We start from the raw sequence: 20,663 nt of genomic DNA on the forward strand, positions 1-20,663 counted from the left end.
ACTGTGCACGAGCCAGGACTGTTATGGCGCGCCCGCCGCCTTGTACCCCAAGTTACGCAGCAGAATGGCCGGGAATTAATGCGCATCAACATGACGACACGACGCGTTGTGTGAGGGGGGGTCGTGTACTAATAGAAAATGGCGTTTTTGAGCCACTCCTTGCCTCTACCTCACATTCTGTGAGGTAAACTCACGCATTCAAGGTTTTTGGTTATGATTCTTGGTCACTCACGCACAACGCAATTCGCGCACTGTGATGATGCACACTGTGCGAGTCTACTTTACACACACACACACACACACACATATTTATATACAGTAATCCCTCCACTATCAGATGTAATAGAGCCAAAGACATGTCCAGAAAGTGGTCCCGTCTGGATAGTGGGCCCCAGCCTCCTGGAATTGTACTTATGGACTCTAATTCAGAAAAACACCTATCCAAGTCCCTCTGGACATGCATAGCACCTATTTAAGACCCAAATCACACCAATAAGGGACATAAAAGACTGAAATAAATGCACAAAAACCAGAGAATGAGGTTTTAGAGGTGAGTTTATACAATATTAAACATTCTGGGTACTTACAACAAGTCCCTGGCTCCTGGACTGGTAGTTATGGACCCTAACCTAGCCTAACACAGAAAAACACCTTCCTACTGGACATGCATAGCACCTACAACCCTGTTCACACCAATAAGGGACATAAAAAAGTTAAATGAGGTTTTAGAAGTCTATCTATCTATCTATCTATTGCCAGACGCCATAACCCCATATGGGGTGGCCATTTTACCCTGAGTTATTTGTTTTACAGGGAGGGGCACTAACCCTCCACCAACCTACTTGACACGTAGGGAGCACGTATGGTTAAGTATGGAAAATACAGTACAATATGAAACATTCTGGATACTTACAACAAGTCCCTGGCCATCTCGATGAATAACCCGCCTCCTCTCAGACTCTGACAGTAAAAAGGAGTACCTGATGCACCTGCAGTACATTGTACATGAAGTCTTGCACTGAACTTAGTCATGTGCACTCAGAATTCCATTCTCTTAACACTGCGCACTATAGTCTTACTTGTACTCCATTGTACCTTAGTGAAATAAGTGTTGCACTCTACACTTAAGGTCTTTGCACTTATAAATCCATTTTCTAAACATAACACACTCTAGTTAATTTGCGCTACACTGAGAGTCTATAAAATCAGTGTTGCATTCTGCACTTTACTCTTTGCACTCAGAATTCTGATTTCTTAACACTATGCACTGTTTTTTTTCATTGCACAACACAGTAAATTCTCGTGTGGTCTAGTGGAGAAGTTCTTGCCGTTTAATCACTGTCAGAGTCTGAGAGTAGCTGATGTAGGTGGCCTAGGGATGCGTCGCTGGGTCGTGGTGATGGAGCACCCACTGCAGACAACTCTGAAGAGAGGCGCAAACTCACATCAAGTGGTGACTCCACCGTGCCTGATGTGCTGGGCTGTGGCTCGGAGGATGAGGGCCTGTCTTGGGGAGGCAATGGAGTGGAGCCAGGGCTGGGCACAGCGGGGGTCACGGGTCTGAAAAAGCTGTCAATCGTTGATTGACGCAAGGAACGACGAGTCTGACGATTAATGATGCACTGCCTGAAAGCGCGCACTTCCTCCGCAAGTCCCAAGGGCCCCATCTCCCTGTCGCAGTCCGGGTGTTCCAGGTAGTTGAAAACGAACTCTGCGTGTTCCCAGAGTGCGCTCAGCTTGGGGATGGCTGGCGTAGTGTCACGCTGAGAGGAGTCCGCATCATCGTTGCTGTCCTCGTCCGAATCTTCAAGCTGGGTACTGACACCTGCAACTTAAGATGCGATCTTGATATCAGACATGGTCTGATACCCAGGATCGCCCTCGTCATCATCCAACCACTCACACACTTCGTCCACAGCATCATCATCATCCCCATGAGCACGCAGACGTGCATGGAAGTCATCCACGTCAAAAGCTAGGAAATCATGCTCCACACTTGTTCTGAGAAGCAGACAAGACTAACCATTTTCTAGTCTTGACAGGGACTTCCTTCCATGCACTGAACCAGTTGTAAATGGCAGACTTGATGTTGTAGCAGCAAAGGTTTTCCAAAGTCCGCTGGCCTCGCGTGTCCCGTCCCTCCCTCTGCTCGTCCTCATCCTCAAGAAAAACTATCACCTCGTCCAGGAACTTCCGTTGGTACAGCCTCTTCGTTGCCACGATCACTCCTTGGTCCATTGGTTGGATGAAAGCAGTCATATTAGGTGGCAGACACATGCACCTACTGCGGCCATTCTCAGCCACCAAGTCCTTGTCGCACGGGTGAGCAGGTGCATTGTCAAGGAGAAGGAGGGCCTTTACCTGGTCGCGTGGGATTCCCAGTTTCCCCGTCTGGTAATGGATGACCTCCTTGACGAAATGGCAGTGGAACCAGTCTTTGAAGATCTGGGCAGTGAACCATGCCTTCAAAGAATGGTACCAAATGGCAGGAAGGACATCCATCACCCGATGAAGACACCGAGACTGCTTTGCACGGCCAACAATAATGGGCTTAAGCTGGTGCATGCCGTTAACATTGGCACAACACAAAGCAGATATTCGTTGCTTGGATAGTTTGCGGCCAGGTACACGCTTCTTCGTCTCCTCGACTAGAGTGTTCGTAGGCAAAGAGCGACAGAATAAACCAGTTTTGTCTGTGTTGTTGACTTGACCGAGAGTGAGGCCTTCCCTGTCTATCAAGCGCTTCACCTTGTGCTGAAACTCCTCTACTTCATCCTCATTGGCATCCAAAGCTTCACCATGAGACTTACGGTTGGTAAGGCCATGTCGTAACTTGAACGCGAAGAGCCAACCCTCGGATGCCTTGAAGTCTGGGGCGTCGTGAAGCCTTGCGAACTTCTCGGTAGCAGCCTTCAGCTCCGTGCCATACACCAGCACACCAGCAGCACATTGCTGTCGATACCAAATCAACGAGGAGCGGTCGACTTCAGCATATTTGGGAGTAAACATCATCTTCCTCTCCACTTTGCATTTGCTTTTCGACGAGAAGTCAGCCGTGTACTGCATGAGTTTGTTGCAGGATCTCTTGATATCAAACAAAGTAGATCTGGCCAGGCTGAATTCACGAAGGATGCGTGAGGTAGACCATCCTGCATCCACCTTGTCCAACATCTCCCTCTTCTTCTCCAGAGTCAAAACTACTCCCTTCCTCTTCTCAGGCAGCGGGGCCATCATCACACACACTAACAAGAGGCACGAGAGCAGCAGCAGAGCCTGCAGCAGGTAAGGCACCACCACAAAAGCGACCACATGGGCGGTCATGATCACGAGCGTGCACTCACAACAAGAGATGGGCGGTAAGTGGGGAGGATGCAGGGGCGCTCTAGCGGACGGCGGCGAAACTACGCACCAAAACACAACTAGTCCGCGCCGAGTTCAAATTACGGGCTAAAAAAAGTCAGAATTTTTTCTTTTTTTTTTGCGATTTTTGGCCCATTTGGGGAATATTGGATCCCGAGACCAAAATATCCGGTAAGTGGGGATGTCCGGAAAGTGGGCATCCTGATAGTACGGGGATTACTGTACAGATAGATAGATAGATAGATATAGATATAGACATATCTATCTATGTATCTATCTATCTGTATACAGTACCCTTGCGTCCAACACAGTAATATTGTCATGCATGGGTCACGTGTTGGACCAAAAACGTGTTGGACTAACAATAGAGCTTATGGGGAAAAATGAATTATGTCAGCAACCCTAGGAAAAGTCACCCTAAATACCTACCATATACCTATACATATATTGGTACTATTGTAATTATAATAAAAGGTACTGTGCTATGAATGATAACTAACCTTTTAGGATAGTGTTGGTGGGCTTGCTGGGAATGGAACGTGGTATCCAAGGCTGTAGGTAGTCCTACTGGGTCCCCGGAGAATGGCTGCTGGCGTCACTAGCGGGTAATGGCTGCTGCTCCTCCTCAACCTCCCTCATAAATCCTTCGAAATCACACTCAGAATCACTATCTTCGTCCACAGCCATGGAAGGTCCTGCTTCTGCCTGTCCTAGCACTCTGTAAGCCTTCACTGCTGCCAGGATCTTGTCTTGGTTTTTTATTATGGTCCTCACGTTGGCTTCATTCATGTCGTAGGCCTTGGCAATGTCAACTTTCCTCTCCCCTTTCTTCTTCCTCTAGATACTTTCTAGCTTGGTGGCCTGAGGGAGGTGCCGACACTTCTTGGGGTTCTCAGAAGGCTTCCTAGGCATCGTGAGCAGGGTAAAATGCAGTAACAAGGGCAGAAAATGCAGCAAGAAAAAAGCACCTTCCAATGCGAATTATGCAACTGAGTGGCGCTGTGGCGGGAGAAATTTAAACAAAACATCACGTGACACCAGAAGCGCTTTTAATTGGGCGGCATCACGATCACGTCACGATAGCGGGCGGGGAAGGCTACTTGATCAGAAGTTTTCATTGGCTATCATCATCATGGGAATGTCCAGTATGACCGTGTTGGACCGGGGGTGATCGTGCTAGAGGTGAACCCTGCGGATTTCGCCCACTTCTTGGGGTTCTGTGCGTGTTATGCTAACACACTCGTGTTGCAGTAATTCATTCATTCATTCACTGCCAGACGCCATGTATCCCAAACGGGGTGACCAAGGGCTTAGAGTTAATTGTTTTACAGGGAGGGGCACTAATCCTCCACCAACCCCACTTGACACGTAGGGAGAACGTTATGCCAACAGCATCTGGTGTTCCCAGGCGGTTACCCATCCAAGTACTAACCAGATCCAACGTTGCTTAACTTCGCTGATCGGATGGGAAGCGGTGTACTCAACGTGGTATGGCCATATATGTATATACAGTAAGGTCCCGGGTTACGTCAGAGTTCCGTTCCTGAGACATGACGTAAGCTGATTTTGAACGTAACCCGCGTTTTATACAGTACGTCGTATGATTATACTTACCGCAATGCATATTACAGATTTTTCAACCATACATTGCATACTATATATGTAATAATCTTATAACAGGTATGTATAAGAAACACAGTCTTTTGAACTGATGATATTTATTGAATAAAATATAAGTTATACTAGCTACGAGTCTTCGTCACAGTAGCTCACTCACTGCGGTAACAACACTTCTCATCGTCATGGCAGCAAAGTTACGCCACCACTGCCTCACCCACAACTGAGTCTGGCTGCCGCTCCCTCACTCTCCCGTCCTTACACACGTGCACACTGCCAACACACATTTTATTCCTAAATTCAAGCACTTTTCATACTTCATCATACAATAAAATTTACTGTAAATTACTGCCGTAAAATATGAAATAACATCATTACCAGCAAGATAATGTAAGCATTTCTAACATAAAGTTTGATGGCTTTTTTTTTTTCTCACTCGGACAGCAAAATTATTTCAGTGATAAAATGACCGATTACTGTATGGTACTGTAATAAAAGATGCATACTATGTGTCACTACATACCTTCTGACATCAACTTGACTCGTTACTGGGGCTGCGATGTGGAAGGCACTGCATCAGGGGAGTCAGGGACCGGAGCAGGGGAGTCCAGGGCTGAAGCAGGGGAGTCCGGGGCTGAAGCAGGGGAGTCAGGGGCTGAAGATAGGGAGTCAGGGGTTGACGATGAGGATGAGGTAGCAACTGGTGGTGAGGTTGTGGCTCGGTGTTCAGTTCTCTTAAAAAACTGGAGAACTGAAGACTGCTTGGCGGCATATTTCTTTTCGTCATAGATTTGACGATAACAGGACACCGCATCCTCAATTCCCCAGTACACTTTGGCAAATCTCTCTGCATTTGGGTCCTGATCTTCAAATGCAGCCATTGCTTTTTCTAGGAAGTTGAAAGCATTTGCCATTTTCTTAATCTTAAACTGTCTTAGCGGTTCTGCCTCATCACTTTTTTCATCATTTTCCATTTGTTTTCCTAGGTATAGCAAGTCTTCATTACTCAGCTCTTGATCATGTGAATCAACAAGTTCATGTACATCACTCTCGTCTATGTCCAGATTTTAATCATTTCCAATTTTCACACAGTTGCGCTTGACTTCATTTATACTGTCTTCATCAAATCCTTTAAAGTCACTTACAAGGTTAGGGCACACTTTTTTCCACACTCCGTACATATTTGTCTCAGTCACTTCAGCCCAACATTCTCCAATATTTTTTACTGCCTTATAGATGTTGAAATCTTTCCAGAATTCTCTGAGTGTTACTTTACCATTTTCTGTTGCTCATATTGCCTGTCTGAACGTTTTTCTCAGGTAGTAAGCCTTGAATGCTCTTATTACACCTTGGTCCATGGGTTGTAGGACTGATGTGTTTGGTGGCATAAACACAACTTTTACATTAGGGTGCAACTCTGTCAGGCTCGAAGGATGACCAGGAGCATTATCAATAATGAGAAGAGCTTTGAATGGCAGATTCTTCATAGCACAATACCGTTCAACCTCTGGCACGAAACACTTTGAAAACCAGTCAACGAAAATTGCACTAGTCACCCAAGCCTTTAAATTACTTTTCCAATAAACTGGTAGGCTAGCTTTAAGGATCCCCTTAAGAGCTCTTGGATTTTCTGAGTGGTACACGAGTAGCGGTTTAAGCTTGAAATTGCCTGCACAGTTCCCCCCAAAAGTAGCGTTAGGCGCTGTTTGGATGCTTTGTGACCTGGCATGGTTTTTTCTTCTTTAGCAATATAGGTTCTGTTAGGCATTCGTTTCCAGTTTAGTCCCGTTTCATCAACATTAAAAATAAGTTCTGGAATGTAGCCTTCTTTCTCAATCAACTCCTCCAACTCTTTAACGAATGTTTTTGCTGCTTCATCATCTGCACTGGCTGCTTGTCCGAAAATTCTTCTGCTTGTTAGGTTTGCTCAAGCCCTGAAACGAGTAAACCAACCTTTTGATGCCACAAATGTCTCGTTGGTCTCACTTTCCTCAATTTTTCTTTCTTAAGGTCTTGGTAAAGTGTGCGTGCTTTTTCACAGATTAACTGTTCACTCAGAGGCATGCACCATTGATTATTGTCCTCAATCCACAGCATTAGCATCCGTTCCATCTCAATCAACAGTCCCGATCTTTGCTTGGCAATCACAGTTGATTGCATGGGAGTTGCACCTTTAACGTGTCAAGATACGTTCCTTGTCTTTGAGGATTGTAGCTACGGTAGTACGGCTCATCCCTAGCGCACGCCCGATTGCTGATGCCTTTTCTCCTTTCTCATTACGCTTAATAATATCGACTTTTTCACGTAATGTGATGGTCTTGTGTTTCTTGGAGTCGTTATGGTCACCAGGAAGCTGTCTCTTAGGCATCATGGAATCAGGATGGCGAAAAACACAAGAAAATGACGGTATCGCTGTATCAGGCGGTGGTAGCAGTGAGACTGAGAGCAATTGTTGGTAGTCAAGCGTGAGGCGGGAAAACTCCAGAGACATCTCGCAGTACACAGCAACACTTTAAAACCTGCGCTTTACATATTTTTTCTTTATTTTCTTATATTTTAAAATTTCCTCTCACGGACCGACTGTCGTAACCTTGAATTGACGTAAGTCGATACTGACGTAACCCGGGACCTTACTGTATATAAATATTGTATATATATATATATATATAAATATATATATATATATAGTATATATATAAATATATATATATATATATATATATATATATATACACAGTACACCCTCATTATCGACGTTTTTTTGATTGACGGATTTGATTATCGACGGTTTTTTTGTCTCCTGGGAGTTAAATTATTATTATTAAAAAAATAAAAAAATAAAGAATTGTATTGGCACCTCCTAGCAAGTTTGCGCGCCATCCTGCCAGGTGTCTCTGGCTGCTCGCGGCATGTTCCCGCCGACCCAACAAACAACAGCATCAGTACACGTTTGTCTGTTGTTCTCATATCGTGTTCGGCCACATCTATCGTGCTTTCGCGATCATCAAGGCTCCGAAGCGCCCTTGTAACACTCCAACTGGAAATAAGGCAGCTAAGAGAGCAAGGAAAGTACTTACCTTGGAAGTAAAGAACGAAATATTACAAAAACTTAGAAGTGGAATGAGCTATGCAGCGGTTGGTCGCGAGTATGGCATGAATGAGTCCAGTGTTTGTGGCATAAAATGGAGAGAAAAAGACATTAAAGATGCTCTGGCTTCGTGCACACCAGGATCGGCTAAAGTAACGATGCATGTGAGAGATGATGCCTTGGTGAAGGTGGAAAAGGCACTGAATATTTGGATTGAGGACTTAAACCGTCGACACGTGCCGCTAGACTCCCAGTTCATCAGAAACAAAGCAAAACAACTCTATGCTCGGTTTGCTGGTGAAAGCAGTGGTGTTGGTGAAGATAATGGTGATGAAAGTGAGGCAGGTGAAAATAGTGATGATGGTGGTGAAAGTAATGACAATGGTGATAGGCCTAGTAATGTTGGTGCTTCTAGGCAAAAGAAATTTGCAGCCAGCAAGGGCTGGTTCGAGAATTTTAAGAAAAGGTATGGCCTACATAACATTAGGATGACTGGTGTAGCAGCTTCAGCAGATCAGATAGCAGGAGAATCGTACCCACGTGACTTTGCTGAACTTATAAGGGAGAAAGGGTACAGGCATGAACAAGTGTTTAATGCGGACGAAACACGTCTGTGGTGGAAGAAAATGCCTAAAAGAACGTACATTTCGGAGGAGGAGAAAAGTGCGCCAGGCTTTAAAGCAGCAAAAGATCGTGTGTCTGTGCTGTTGTGTGGTAATTCAGAAGGACATATGATAAAACCCATGCTCCTGTATCATTTGTTATAATGTTAAAGACGAGTTGGATTTTTTGTCAATAAAGGATATTTCTTGCAAAAGTTAGGCAGAGATTAAATATGAAATATACGAGCATAAGGAGAGTTGAATTTTCCTAAAAGAAGATCCTAGCGAAAGCTAGGCTAAGATTCATCTTTGATAGCATAAACTGCCATACAGTCGTGAAAATTTAGGTCTGGGAGAAATGGAATATCAAGAATGAAAGGAAGCTCTTGAGAATGAAAGTAAATAGGAGAGCGTGGTCTCTCTGGTATGAGCTAGCAGCACCGGCGTGTGTTGTGAAGATCGGTGCGAACAGCTGATCTAACGTAACATTTGCCTCACACTCTCAGTTATTAGACGTATGAATGACCACCACTGCTGCTTTCGTTTTTTTTTTTTTTTTACACACTCGGTTATGTAAACATATGGATGGCTACAACTGCTGGTTTCGCCTTTTATATTTAGATGGAGTGAGGTGTAAGTGGAGAGAGAAGTGATGATACAGCAGCCATTACAAGTTGAGGTCCAGTGTACGACCACTATGCATCAACATCAGAGATTATGCTATTTTTTTCCATAATTCTTTACTTAATATAAGTAGTTTTATTATGATATTCAGTTTTTCAATTGCCTAACTAATTTATTTCTAAGAAACACTAAAACTAAACTGCATATTACATACGAGTGATTGAAGGGATACTAAAATATATAAAGGGTACCTGACCAGACGAAAATCGGTATCGACGGTTTTAGGCATCGACGGGTATCTTAAGTACCTAACCCCCGTCGATAATGAGGGTGTACTGTATATATATATATATATATATATATATATATATATAATTAAATCTTATTAAATAATACTAATTATTTGCTCTCCGTGCTGGACGTGAATCGTGCTGGACTAACGCGTGTTGGACACGAGGGTACTGTATATACTGTATATATATATATATATATATATATATATATATATATATGTATATATATATAGTAATCCCTCCACTATCCGATATAATAGGGCCAAAGGCATATCCGGAAAGTGGGCACCTGCCTGCAAGACTGGTATTTAAGGTCCCTAACCCAGCCAAACTTTGAAAGCCACCTAAATAACTCCCTACCAGACATGCATAGCACCTATTTAAACCTATTTAAGACTCTATTCACACCAAAAATGGACATAAAGCATGAAATAAATGAAAAGGAACCAAAGAATGAGGAATCAGAAGTGGCTGTACCTCAGCCAGGGTACTTACAGCACATCTGTAGCTGCCTTCTTAAGGCTTTGGCAGTGGTGAAAATGCTCTTGACCCATGTACAGAAATCCAGTGTTGTGCTGCACTTACAGTAATTCTTTGCACTGTGAGTTATAATTGTTTAACACTGCACATTGTTAATTGCACCATGCCAGTTTCAACCGCCAATTCAACAGCCAGATTGCACTCCACAGTTACTCCTTTGCACTCTAAATTCTAATTTCTTAACACTACACAACACTGTAAATTCCCGTGTGGTTTACTGGCGAGGTATTGAAGTTTATTCACTGTTAATTCACACAAAAAAGGAGCACATGTGGCATCCACACTGACAGGCATCCACTCGCGATCGAAGCTAAGCACTAACTGTTGAGTGCTGGTGATGGGGAAATAGAGTTGCCAGATCGCAACAGCCACATTACCAAACTCCTCAATTTTCATTACCAAATTTAACTTTTCATTACCAAATTCGTAAAGCTAGCATTTATTCATCACTACTTATATATACAAGCAGAAATTCATGTAATCACTCTCCTTATAATTAACAGCATGTTGATTGTTTTCAAGCTATGTAGGCTAGCACATTAATCAGAGAGAGCAGACAATCCACCATCTCCATCCTGTGTATCCTCATACATGTGAAAAATCCGTTTGGTAATGCATTATTCTGATTCATTAACAAATGAATTTTTCATTACCAAACTGACCCACGTTTGGTAATGGAAAATATCAAATGGCAACCCTGACAGGGGAGGGGGGAGGGGGGAAGGGGGGAGGAAGGAAGGAGTAAGGGGGCCATGGTGTAAACAGCTGCTCAGTGCCACGCGGCAATTTCAAATCACGGGAGGGTAAAAAATAGTTTTTTGGGGGGATTTTTTCTTTTTTGGCCATTTTTGGATTCTGAAGGTCCAGGCCCACAATGTTCGGTAAGTGGGGTGTCCGGAAAGTGGGAGTCCAGATAGTATAGGGATTACTAAATATATATATACAGATAGATAGCTAGAGAGATAGATAGATATATAGACAGATATAGATAAACAGATAGATAGATAGGTAGGTAGATCTATATATCTATATCTATATCTATCTATCTATCTATCTATAGATAGATAAATAGATGGATAGATAGATAGATATACATATATATATATATATACCAATCTATCTATCTCTCTATATCTATATCTATCTATCTATATATATACACACATATATATATATATATATATATATATATATCCATCTCTCTCTCTCTCACTCTCTATAGATATACATATAGATATAATTGGATATATATATATACAGTAATCCCTCCACTATCTGACGTAATAGAGCCATAGGCATGTCCGGAAAGTGGTCCTGTCCGGATAGTGGGCACCAGCCTCCTGGACTTGAACTTATGGACCCTAACTCAGAAAAACACCTATACAACTCCCTCTGGACATGCATAGCACCCATTTAAGACCCAAATCACACCAATAAGGGACATAAAAGACTTAAATAAATGCAAAAGAAGCATAAAATGAGGTTTTTGAGGTAGGTTCATACAATATTAAACATTCTGGGTACTTACAAGTCCCTGGCTCCTGGACTGGTAGTTATGGACCCTAACCTAGCCTAATTCAGAAAAACACCTCCCTACTGCACATGCACAGCACCTAAGACACAACATATTCACACCAATAAGGGACATAAAAGAGTGAAATGAGGTGTTTGAGGTAAGTATAGTATGGAAAATATAGTACAGTACAGTATGAAACATTCCGCCTACTTACAGCAAGTCCATGGCCATCTCGCTGAATAACCGCCTCCTCTCACACTCTGACAGTAAGAAGGATTTCCTGAAGCACTTGCAGTACACTGTTCATGAAGTCTTGCACTGAACTTAGTCAATCGCACTCAGAAGTCCATTCTCTTCACACTGCCACTCTTTGTCTAACTTATGCTCCATTGTAAATTAATATGTGTTGCACTCTGCACTTTAAGTCATTCCACTCATAAAACCAATTTCAAAACAAATCACAAGTGTATTTACGTTAAATTTAGTCCAAAAATTCTGTCTTTCCACTCAAATTTCTATTTTCTTTAGAATACTGTATGCACTGTTTTTCTTTCACCGCACAACACTAAATTCCCGTGTGGTCTAGTGGAGAAGTTCTTGCCGTTTAATCACTGTCAGAGTCTGAGAGAATCGCTGGCAGGTGACCTAGGGCTGCGTCGCTGGGTCGTGGTGATGGCGTACCCACTGCAGACGACTCTTGAAGATAGACGCAAACTCATGTCGAGCAGTGACTCCACCGTGCCTGATGTGCTGGGCTGTGGCTCGGAGGATGAGGGCCTGTCTTGGGGAGGCAACGGAGTGGAGCCAGGGCTGGGCACAGCGGGGGTCACGGGCCTAAAAAAGCTGTCAATCGTTGATTGACGCAAGGAACGACGATTCTGACGATTTATAATGCGCTGCCTGAAAGCACGCACTCCTCCACAAGTCCCAAGGGCCCCATCTCCCTGTCACAGTCCGGGTGTTCCAGGTAGATGAAAACGAACTCTGTGTGTTCCCAGAGTGAGCTCAGCTTGGGGATGGCTGGAGTTGTGTCAGGGTGAGAGGAGTCCGCATCATCATCGCCATCCTCGTCGGAATCTTCAAGCTGGGTACCGTAAAACGCCATAACTTCGGACATTTTCTATGTGTTTTAATGAATAACTCCTTGTAGAATGGTGCAATTTTATTCCTGTTGGTGTCATGTGGTAGCCAGGGAGAGTACCTACTAAATCCATATATTTAAAAAAATTAGCCAAGCTAAACTTGTGCTTTTTTTTTTTTCATTTTCAAGTGTCCGAAGTTAGGAACAAATTTTCTAACTTCGGACAGCTCTTCCAAACTTCGGACATCCATGTATTTTCCCTTTAAACATGAGAATGGTTAATGGGATCTATCTCTGGACACACTGGCCAAACTTCGGACACTTGAGAAGTTTTTAAAAAATGTAAAAAAAAATATTGGGCACTCGTGACCAGAGTTATACATATATATAGAGAAGTATCCCAAAATATCTTCTTTTTGGAGCTCGTAATTTCATATCACATTAAATTGCATCATATCACATTGTAGTGAGGTATTCTGGCCGTAAATAGAACTAAGAACTATTCACGAACTTTTTGAGATGAAAAAATAAAATAGAAATGCACTGCATATACCCAAAACTGTAAGAGGAACTGTCCTCATTTTCCTAAACAAAACTTCACTTAATTATCAAGTATCTACCTCATTGACTCAACAAATGCATACGGAAATAACATAATATGATGTTGAACATTTCTTACAGGTTCTAAAGAAACACACACACACACACACACACACACACACACACACACACACAAATCAACAGACACACGCACACACTGGCACATGTTATGAAGGCACCATGGAACATATTAACTGTAGTACATCAGTACAAAAAACTATTCCTTAACTACCAGTATAAAATACTGTAACTAAATATATAGTATCACTTTTTTCTTTAAAATAAACCTCATTACTGGTTAAGGCACCTTATTGGCAATAACTTTGGTACTGGTAGTACTGACTATGGTATCTTACAGATCTATATCAAAATTATTATCATTACTTAGGCCAAAGGTTCACATCTACATCAAAAATCATCCTTTGCTTTCGGTCACGTGTTGGTTCTGGTAACACCTTCAGTATATCCTCTTTGTCTATGTCACTGCTGTCATCAACCATTGGGTATACAAATGTGTGAGGTGTACCCTGAACGTGTTTGAGAAACCTGACATGTATTTCTGGTTTTACCTTAACAATGATAGCAATATAATGCCTATATCTGTCTTTGGTATCAAAGGGAACCCTCACAACTACCCAATCTGAGGGAACAACTTTATCCCCAATAATCTGGGTAGAGGTGACTGTCAGGGGAGATGCTTGTGCTTCATGGTTGGGTGCAGATGTGGAAGTGGAAGGCTGTGCTGCTATCTCTGCTGTATCCTCTTGTGGCTGCAGTGGCTGGGGTTGTGGATCATCAACTTCACACTCTTCATGCTGGCTCTCTGTTTCATTTTGTAGTGCCCTTGTAGTAATACTCATGCCCGGTGACACATTCAACCATTTCTTTCGCCTTGGTTTCGCTATAGCTGGACTTGAGCTTGACTGACTGGTTCCATGCCTCATGTTCTTCAACAATTCCAACACTGAGCTGTCTAAGGCAGTACTGGTAGATGGTCCTGGTGTACCAGTATCAGCTGTATCTTGGATTGAATCTTCTGGAAGTCTTGAGATGGATTTCTGTGGATCAAGAGGATAAATGCCGCACTTCCTAAACCTACTACGTAGGCTGTCAGCAATGGTCCCTTTAACTTTATCCACCAGTTCGGTCAGTAGTGCTGGGAAGCAGTCTTTAGGTAATGAAACACTCAGCCTACCAACAGTAGTTTTCTTGAAGTTCTCGAGGATCTTACGCCAGTGCACTTTTAGAGGCCGGAACACAGCAACATCAAGAGGTTGTGTCACGTGCGTGGAGTTAGGTGGTAAGAGAAGAAAGGAGATATTATGTTTCTCACATGACTCAATAACACTGGGTGATACATGGCTTGCCAAGTTGTCTCCTATAATGACAACTCTACCTGTCCTGCGTTTAGCATAGGGGAGGATAATTTTGTGGAACCAGTCATCGAATGAACACGAGTCGAACCATCCACTGGGGGACCTATTGTATAGTGTTCCAGGAGGGCCCCCTTCAGTCCAGGTATCGTAAAGATGGACAGCTTTATACACCACATATTGAGGGAGTAACACACCAGATGCAGTTCCAGAGAACATAATAGATATTGAGGATTTTGTTGAGTTCATGATTCTCTCTGGATATTAAGTGCCCCGCCTCACTATGACTTTCTTTTTACCTGGATCATCAGTAAGATTGGTCTCATCAAAATTTATTATGTTCTCTGGAGGCACACCTTCTAGTGATTTTTTCAGGTTACTGTAGAACTCGGCTAGCATGGCTCTTGTCACTCTGGCTCTGTCAGTCTTTATATTCTGGGACAATCGTCTACTAAGGGTTTGTTTGTGGTGCTTGAAGAAGGAATGGGCCCATTTAACACCAGGTACATTGTTACTGAATCGTGACACAACAACCCCTCGTTTGTCTAAATATGCTTTCACTAACATCCTCAAGTCCAAATTGTCGAGTGGGAATCCCCATTCTGCCAATGTGAGGATTCTCTGACACACCAGTAACTCTTCATCATGGCTCAATGAAGCATTACGTCCCACTTGTTTGCAATGTTTTTGTATCAGGTAATCATGTAATGTGCTCTTTTTTAATTTATATTTTTCAGCTGCTTTGCGCACACTCATGTTCTTGTTATTTATGTCATCTTTAGCCTTTTCCAGGGCACTTTTGGACACTTTACTTGTGTAGGCTCTTTTCCTCTTTATAGGAGATTTCGCTGTTTTAACCATGTTTTTCTGTTTATATAATTAGCATCACTTTACCATTAATATTATTGTCTGTCCGAAGTTTGGTCTTTATTTGGCTCAAATAATTTGTCTGTCCGAAGTTAGGAATTTTTTCTGCAAAATAAAGAAGTATTCATTAAAGCAGGCATAGCAAGATTATCCATGCATATATTTTGAAACAGTTTACTTCCCAGTACTTACAGCACTTTTCTACATATAATCGTACTGTTCACTTTCTTACAATTGAAACTGTTTGTTCTGTGTGAACAAAGTTTTGCAGGGTAAGAAAATTCAGTAATTTTTTCCAATGGATTCACGAATTTTTTTCAGCCACACATATTCAAGCTAGTTTAATAGGATTAATACATAATAGTCTTAGAGGATTACCCTACCTACCCACATCATTATTTTTTGCAAATATCGCACTCTCTTCCAATATACTTGAATTATTACAGTTTTTTGCGAAATGTCCTAAGTTTGGACGCCGTCCGAAGTTATGGCGTTTTACGGTACTGACACTTGCAACTGAAGATGCGATCTCGATATCAGACAGGGTCTGATACCCAGGATCGCCCTCGTTGTCATCCAACCACTCACGCACTTCGTCCACATCAACATTATCGTCGTGTGCACGTAGACGAGCATGGAAGTCATCCACGTCAAAACCTAGGAAATCGTACTCTGCATCCATTCCGAGAAGCAGACGAGACCAACCATTTTCTAGAGTCTTGACAGGGACTTCCTTCCATGCACTGGCCCAGTTGTAAATGGCAGACTTGATGTTGTAGCGGCGAAGGTTTTCCAAAGTCCGCTGGCCCTGTGTGTCCCGTCCCTCCCTGCGCTCGTCCTCGTCCTTGAGAACAACCATCACCTCGTCCAGGAACTTCCGTCGGTATAGGCACTTCGTTGCCACGATCACTCCTTGGTCCATTGGTTGGATGAGAGCAGTAGTATTAGGTGGCAGAAACATGCACCTAATGCGGCCATTCTCAGCTACCAAGTCCTTGTCGCACAGGTGGGCAGGTGCATTGTCGAGGAGAAGGAGGGCCTTTACCTGGTCGCATGGGATTCCCAGTTTCTCCGTCTGGTAATGTATGACCTCCTTGACGAAATGGCGGTGGAACCAGTCTTTGAAGATCTGGGCTCTGAACCATGCCTTCAAAGAATGGTACCAGACGACAGGAAGGACATCCATCACCCCACGCAGACACCGAGGCTGCCTTGTATGGCCAACAATAACGGGCTTAAACTGGTGCATGCCATTAACATTGGCACAACACAAAGCAGACAGCTGTTGCTTGGAGAGCTTGCGGCCAGGTACACGCTTCTCCGTCTCATCGGCTAGAGTGTTCATCGGCAAAGAACGATAGAATAAACCAGTATCGTCAGTGTTGTAGACTTGACCGAGAGTGAGGCCCTCCCTGTCAATGAAGCCCTTCACCTTGTGCCGAAACTCCTCTACTCCATCCTCGTTAGCGTCCAAAGCTTCGCCATGAGACTTACGGTTGGTAAGGCTATGCCATAACTTAAACGCGAAGAGCCAACCCTCGGATGCCTTGAAGTCTAGGGCGTCGTGAAGCCTTGCGAACTTCTCAGCAGCAGCCTTCAGCTCCGTACCACATACCATCATACCAGCAGCACGTTGCTGTCAATACCAAATCAACGTGGAGCGGTCGACTTCAGCAAACTTGGGAGTAAACATCATCTTCCTCTCCAAGTTGCAATTGCTTTTCGACGAGAAGTCAGCCGTGTACTGCATGAGTTTGTCTCAGGATCTCTTAATATCAAACAAAGTAGATCGGGCCAGGTTAAACTCACAGAGGATGCGTGAAGAAGACCATCCCGTATCTACTTTCTCCAATATCTCCCGCTTCTTCTCCACAGTCAATACCACTCTCTTCCTCTTCTCAGGCGGCGGGGCCATCATCACACACAGTAACAAGAGGCACGAGAGCAGCAGGAGTGCCTCCAGCAGCTAAGGCACCACCACAAAAGCGAGCACGTGGGTAGCCATGACGACGAGCGTTCACTCACGACAAGAGACAGGTGGAAAGTGGGGAGGATGCAGGGGCGCTCTAGTGGACGTCGGAGGAATGACGCGCCACAACAAAGCTGTCCCGCATCCCGCGTGCCAAGTTCAAATTACGGGCGGGAAAAAATTGATTTTTTTTTAATATTTTTTGTGGTTTTCGGACCATTTTGAGAATGTTGGATCCCAGGATGATTATGTCCGGTTAGTAGGGATGTCCGGAAAGTGGGCATCCAGAAAGTAGAGGAATTACTGTGTGTGTGTATATATATATATATATATATATACATACAGTATATATATATATATATACATACAGTATATATATATATATATATATATATATATATATATACATACAGTATATATATATATCTATGAAGCCTCTGTGGTACAGTCGTAAAGTGTTCATTTTCATACACTGAAGAACGAGGGTTCACGCCTCACCACGGTAATAAACTTTGGGAGCATTCTTCTGGGAATGTACTGCTTGGCGGACATAAGGGGTGCTGTGGTTGAACCAGTGTCGCATGCTATAAAGTATGCTTGCACCCAGTCGGCTTGCATGGGCCGATTACACTTGGTTCACAGGCTACACACACATCCAAAGCCACTCCAACACTACTGTACAATTACACATACAAGCACTTCTCACCCTACATACAATCTCTACCAGACAGCCTAAGCCACTTGATAGAGATACATTGTCTGTATTGTCCCCACTTCGGTCGGGATAGGCCGGTCCTGCAGTGGACACTCAAAATTGCTGATGAGATGAGATTATATATATATATAAAGCAAGACATCTGCGGGTGATCATGGACATTGCAACTTCCAAAACAGTAGTAAAATGAATGTGGTACATACGCGTCAGGTAGTAACTAAATTCAGTAATTCTGCTGATGCCTTACTAGGAGAAAAATTACTAAGAGAAAAGTATGACCTGAAATTAATGTAGCTAATAATACGCAATGGATTCTTTGTTCGAACCTATATGTTGTTTTAGTTTGTTTGCTTCAGTCTGGGGGGTTTTGAGCTTAGTGTTCAAACAGACAGGTGTTCTTTCAGTTGAGGGTTTGAGTAGATTACTTTGGGTCTTCCCCAAGTGGTTCTTGGCATTTCTTTTTGAGCTTTAATATGGGGAGGAGGGTTATTGTTACTTTCATTTCCTTAGTCTTATAGTTTCAATAAAGTCCTGGTTTCTTCTTTATATCATGTCTGCATTGACTATATCAGATAACTTTAGTACATGATGATGGCCTGAGGTGGGCCAAAAATTCACATTATGTTTAGAAGAGTATTTACCACATTCATTTTATATATATATATATATATATATATAATATACTATAGCACTAGCCGTGTGTGTGTGTGTGTGTGTGTGTGTGTGTGTGTGTGTGTGTGTGTGTGTGTGTATTTTAGGCAACCGAAACTACATATTCAAATCGCACCAAAATTGGCACAAAAGTCGCAAAAAAGTCGCTGATGTGAAAAAACTTGGTCCCATCATGATTGAAAAACTTTTACTATATTTAACCCCTTAAACGCAGCTGTGTACGGTCGTTCCCCCCCGAGTGGCGGGGTTGTATCGCAGTCTGAGTACCTGTAGGAAAATATTCGCCAAAAATCAGAGATTAATCCTAGAACATTATACTTCGTATGGCAGATAGTACTTACATTCAGCTTTCTCCAGAGACAGGTGTTGAGCCTTCGTGGACTACCCAAGGACTTGTGGAGACTTGCAAAGTTGGGTAACCAAATCTTCACTTTCACACCTCCAGCAACCCGGTTTCCCCTCTACCACAGCCTCATTCTGTCACAGTAAACTTTATACTACAATGTAAAGGTAGTTAGGAATCCGTATTTGTACAATAAGCACTGAAAATAAGGCTAAAATCAACGGAGCGTACGGCCGACATGCACTGTGGCGGCGGTCTTTCCGTCACTCAACAAACATTTCCATTTTCACAGCTAAAAACATGTATACTACATTATTTTCAATCACATTACTTCCCAAGAGATCACCACGGCGTGCTTTTTATTCTGCCTTACGTCTGCCACTTTATTCTCGTTCCTGTCGGCCGCTTGCACTGACTGGGAAGAGCTAGAACTCGCCATAATCTCACTTTGAAAGCCTGCAGTAAACTGACGCTAAACAGGGGCAAATCGTGAGAAAAAAAGCTAGTGTTACAACTGGGGAAACAAGCGTTTCCTATTAGCATAAACTGCTTGTGAGAGGAGAGCGCAGATTTACAGTTCTGAGTGCTCAGAGCGCTGCCATGTATCACAGCCAGGCTGGCCGGGCCGTGGTGGGGGGGGGACGGGGGGAAAACGTGATATTTGGCAACAACTGAGGTCAGTAGTACAAAGGTAAAGTATGCTAATTGTAGCTAGAGGGTGGTGGTACTGATAGACAATACCAGCTGGAGCCTGCTTGCCCGCGGTTATTCAAAATTTACTCAAATCGCAAACGCGACGATCCGCCGTTATGTCCTTTGGGCCGACTGTCGCAAATGCGACGATCCGCGTTTAAGGGGTTAATAAGCGATCACATTTTGACCCAAAAACACCGTTCCTGACGCCCGGCATAGGATCTCCAAAGAATTTTTTGCCCATGGCTAGAGCCCTCCGCAGGAGCAAGTGTGAGGAGCCCGAAGGGCCCACGAGCACTTGTATATACTGTATATATATATATAGATATAGACAGATAGATAGACATCTATTTCTATCTATCTATCTATAGCCTGACGCCCTAATCCCGCAAAGGGTGGCCGCAGACAAAACGCCTCCAAGTCACTCTGTCACCCACCATTTGACTACCCTCCCCCCAACTCACCCCGCCCTCCCTCATATACCTCTCAACTCCATCCCTCCACCTCATCCTCAGTCTACCCCTCCCTCTCCCTCCCTCCACCACACCTACATACACCCTCTTAGTCAGTCTTTCATTCTCCATTCTCTCCACATGTCCAAACTACCTCAGTGTATTTCTCCTAATCTTCTCAACTATATCCACATCTACTCCACAACGTTCCTTCACTTCTTCATTCGTGAACCTGTCCCTCCACGTCACTCCACATGC

General features: G+C 43.3%; 1 protein-coding gene and 1 non-coding gene across 2 annotated transcripts in view; both read right to left on the reverse strand.

Moving 5' to 3' along the window:
- LOC145411011 (myotubularin-related protein 9) overlaps nucleotides 1-20,663 on the reverse strand; it is a 408,122-nt gene that overhangs the window by 91,962 nt on the left and 295,497 nt on the right. The window lies entirely within an intron of this gene.
- On the reverse strand, nucleotides 4,744-4,862 carry LOC145411074 (5S ribosomal RNA). The gene has a single exon (XR_013899366.1). It is a non-coding gene; the product is annotated as a 5S ribosomal RNA (ribosomal RNA).

The sequence above is a fragment of the Coenobita brevimanus genome, chromosome 87, assembly GCF_032717465.1.
Source record: "Coenobita brevimanus isolate Jiangsu-jjx chromosome 87, ASM3271746v2, whole genome shotgun sequence".
In the NCBI taxonomy this organism is placed as follows: Eukaryota; Metazoa; Arthropoda; class Malacostraca; order Decapoda; family Coenobitidae; genus Coenobita; species Coenobita brevimanus.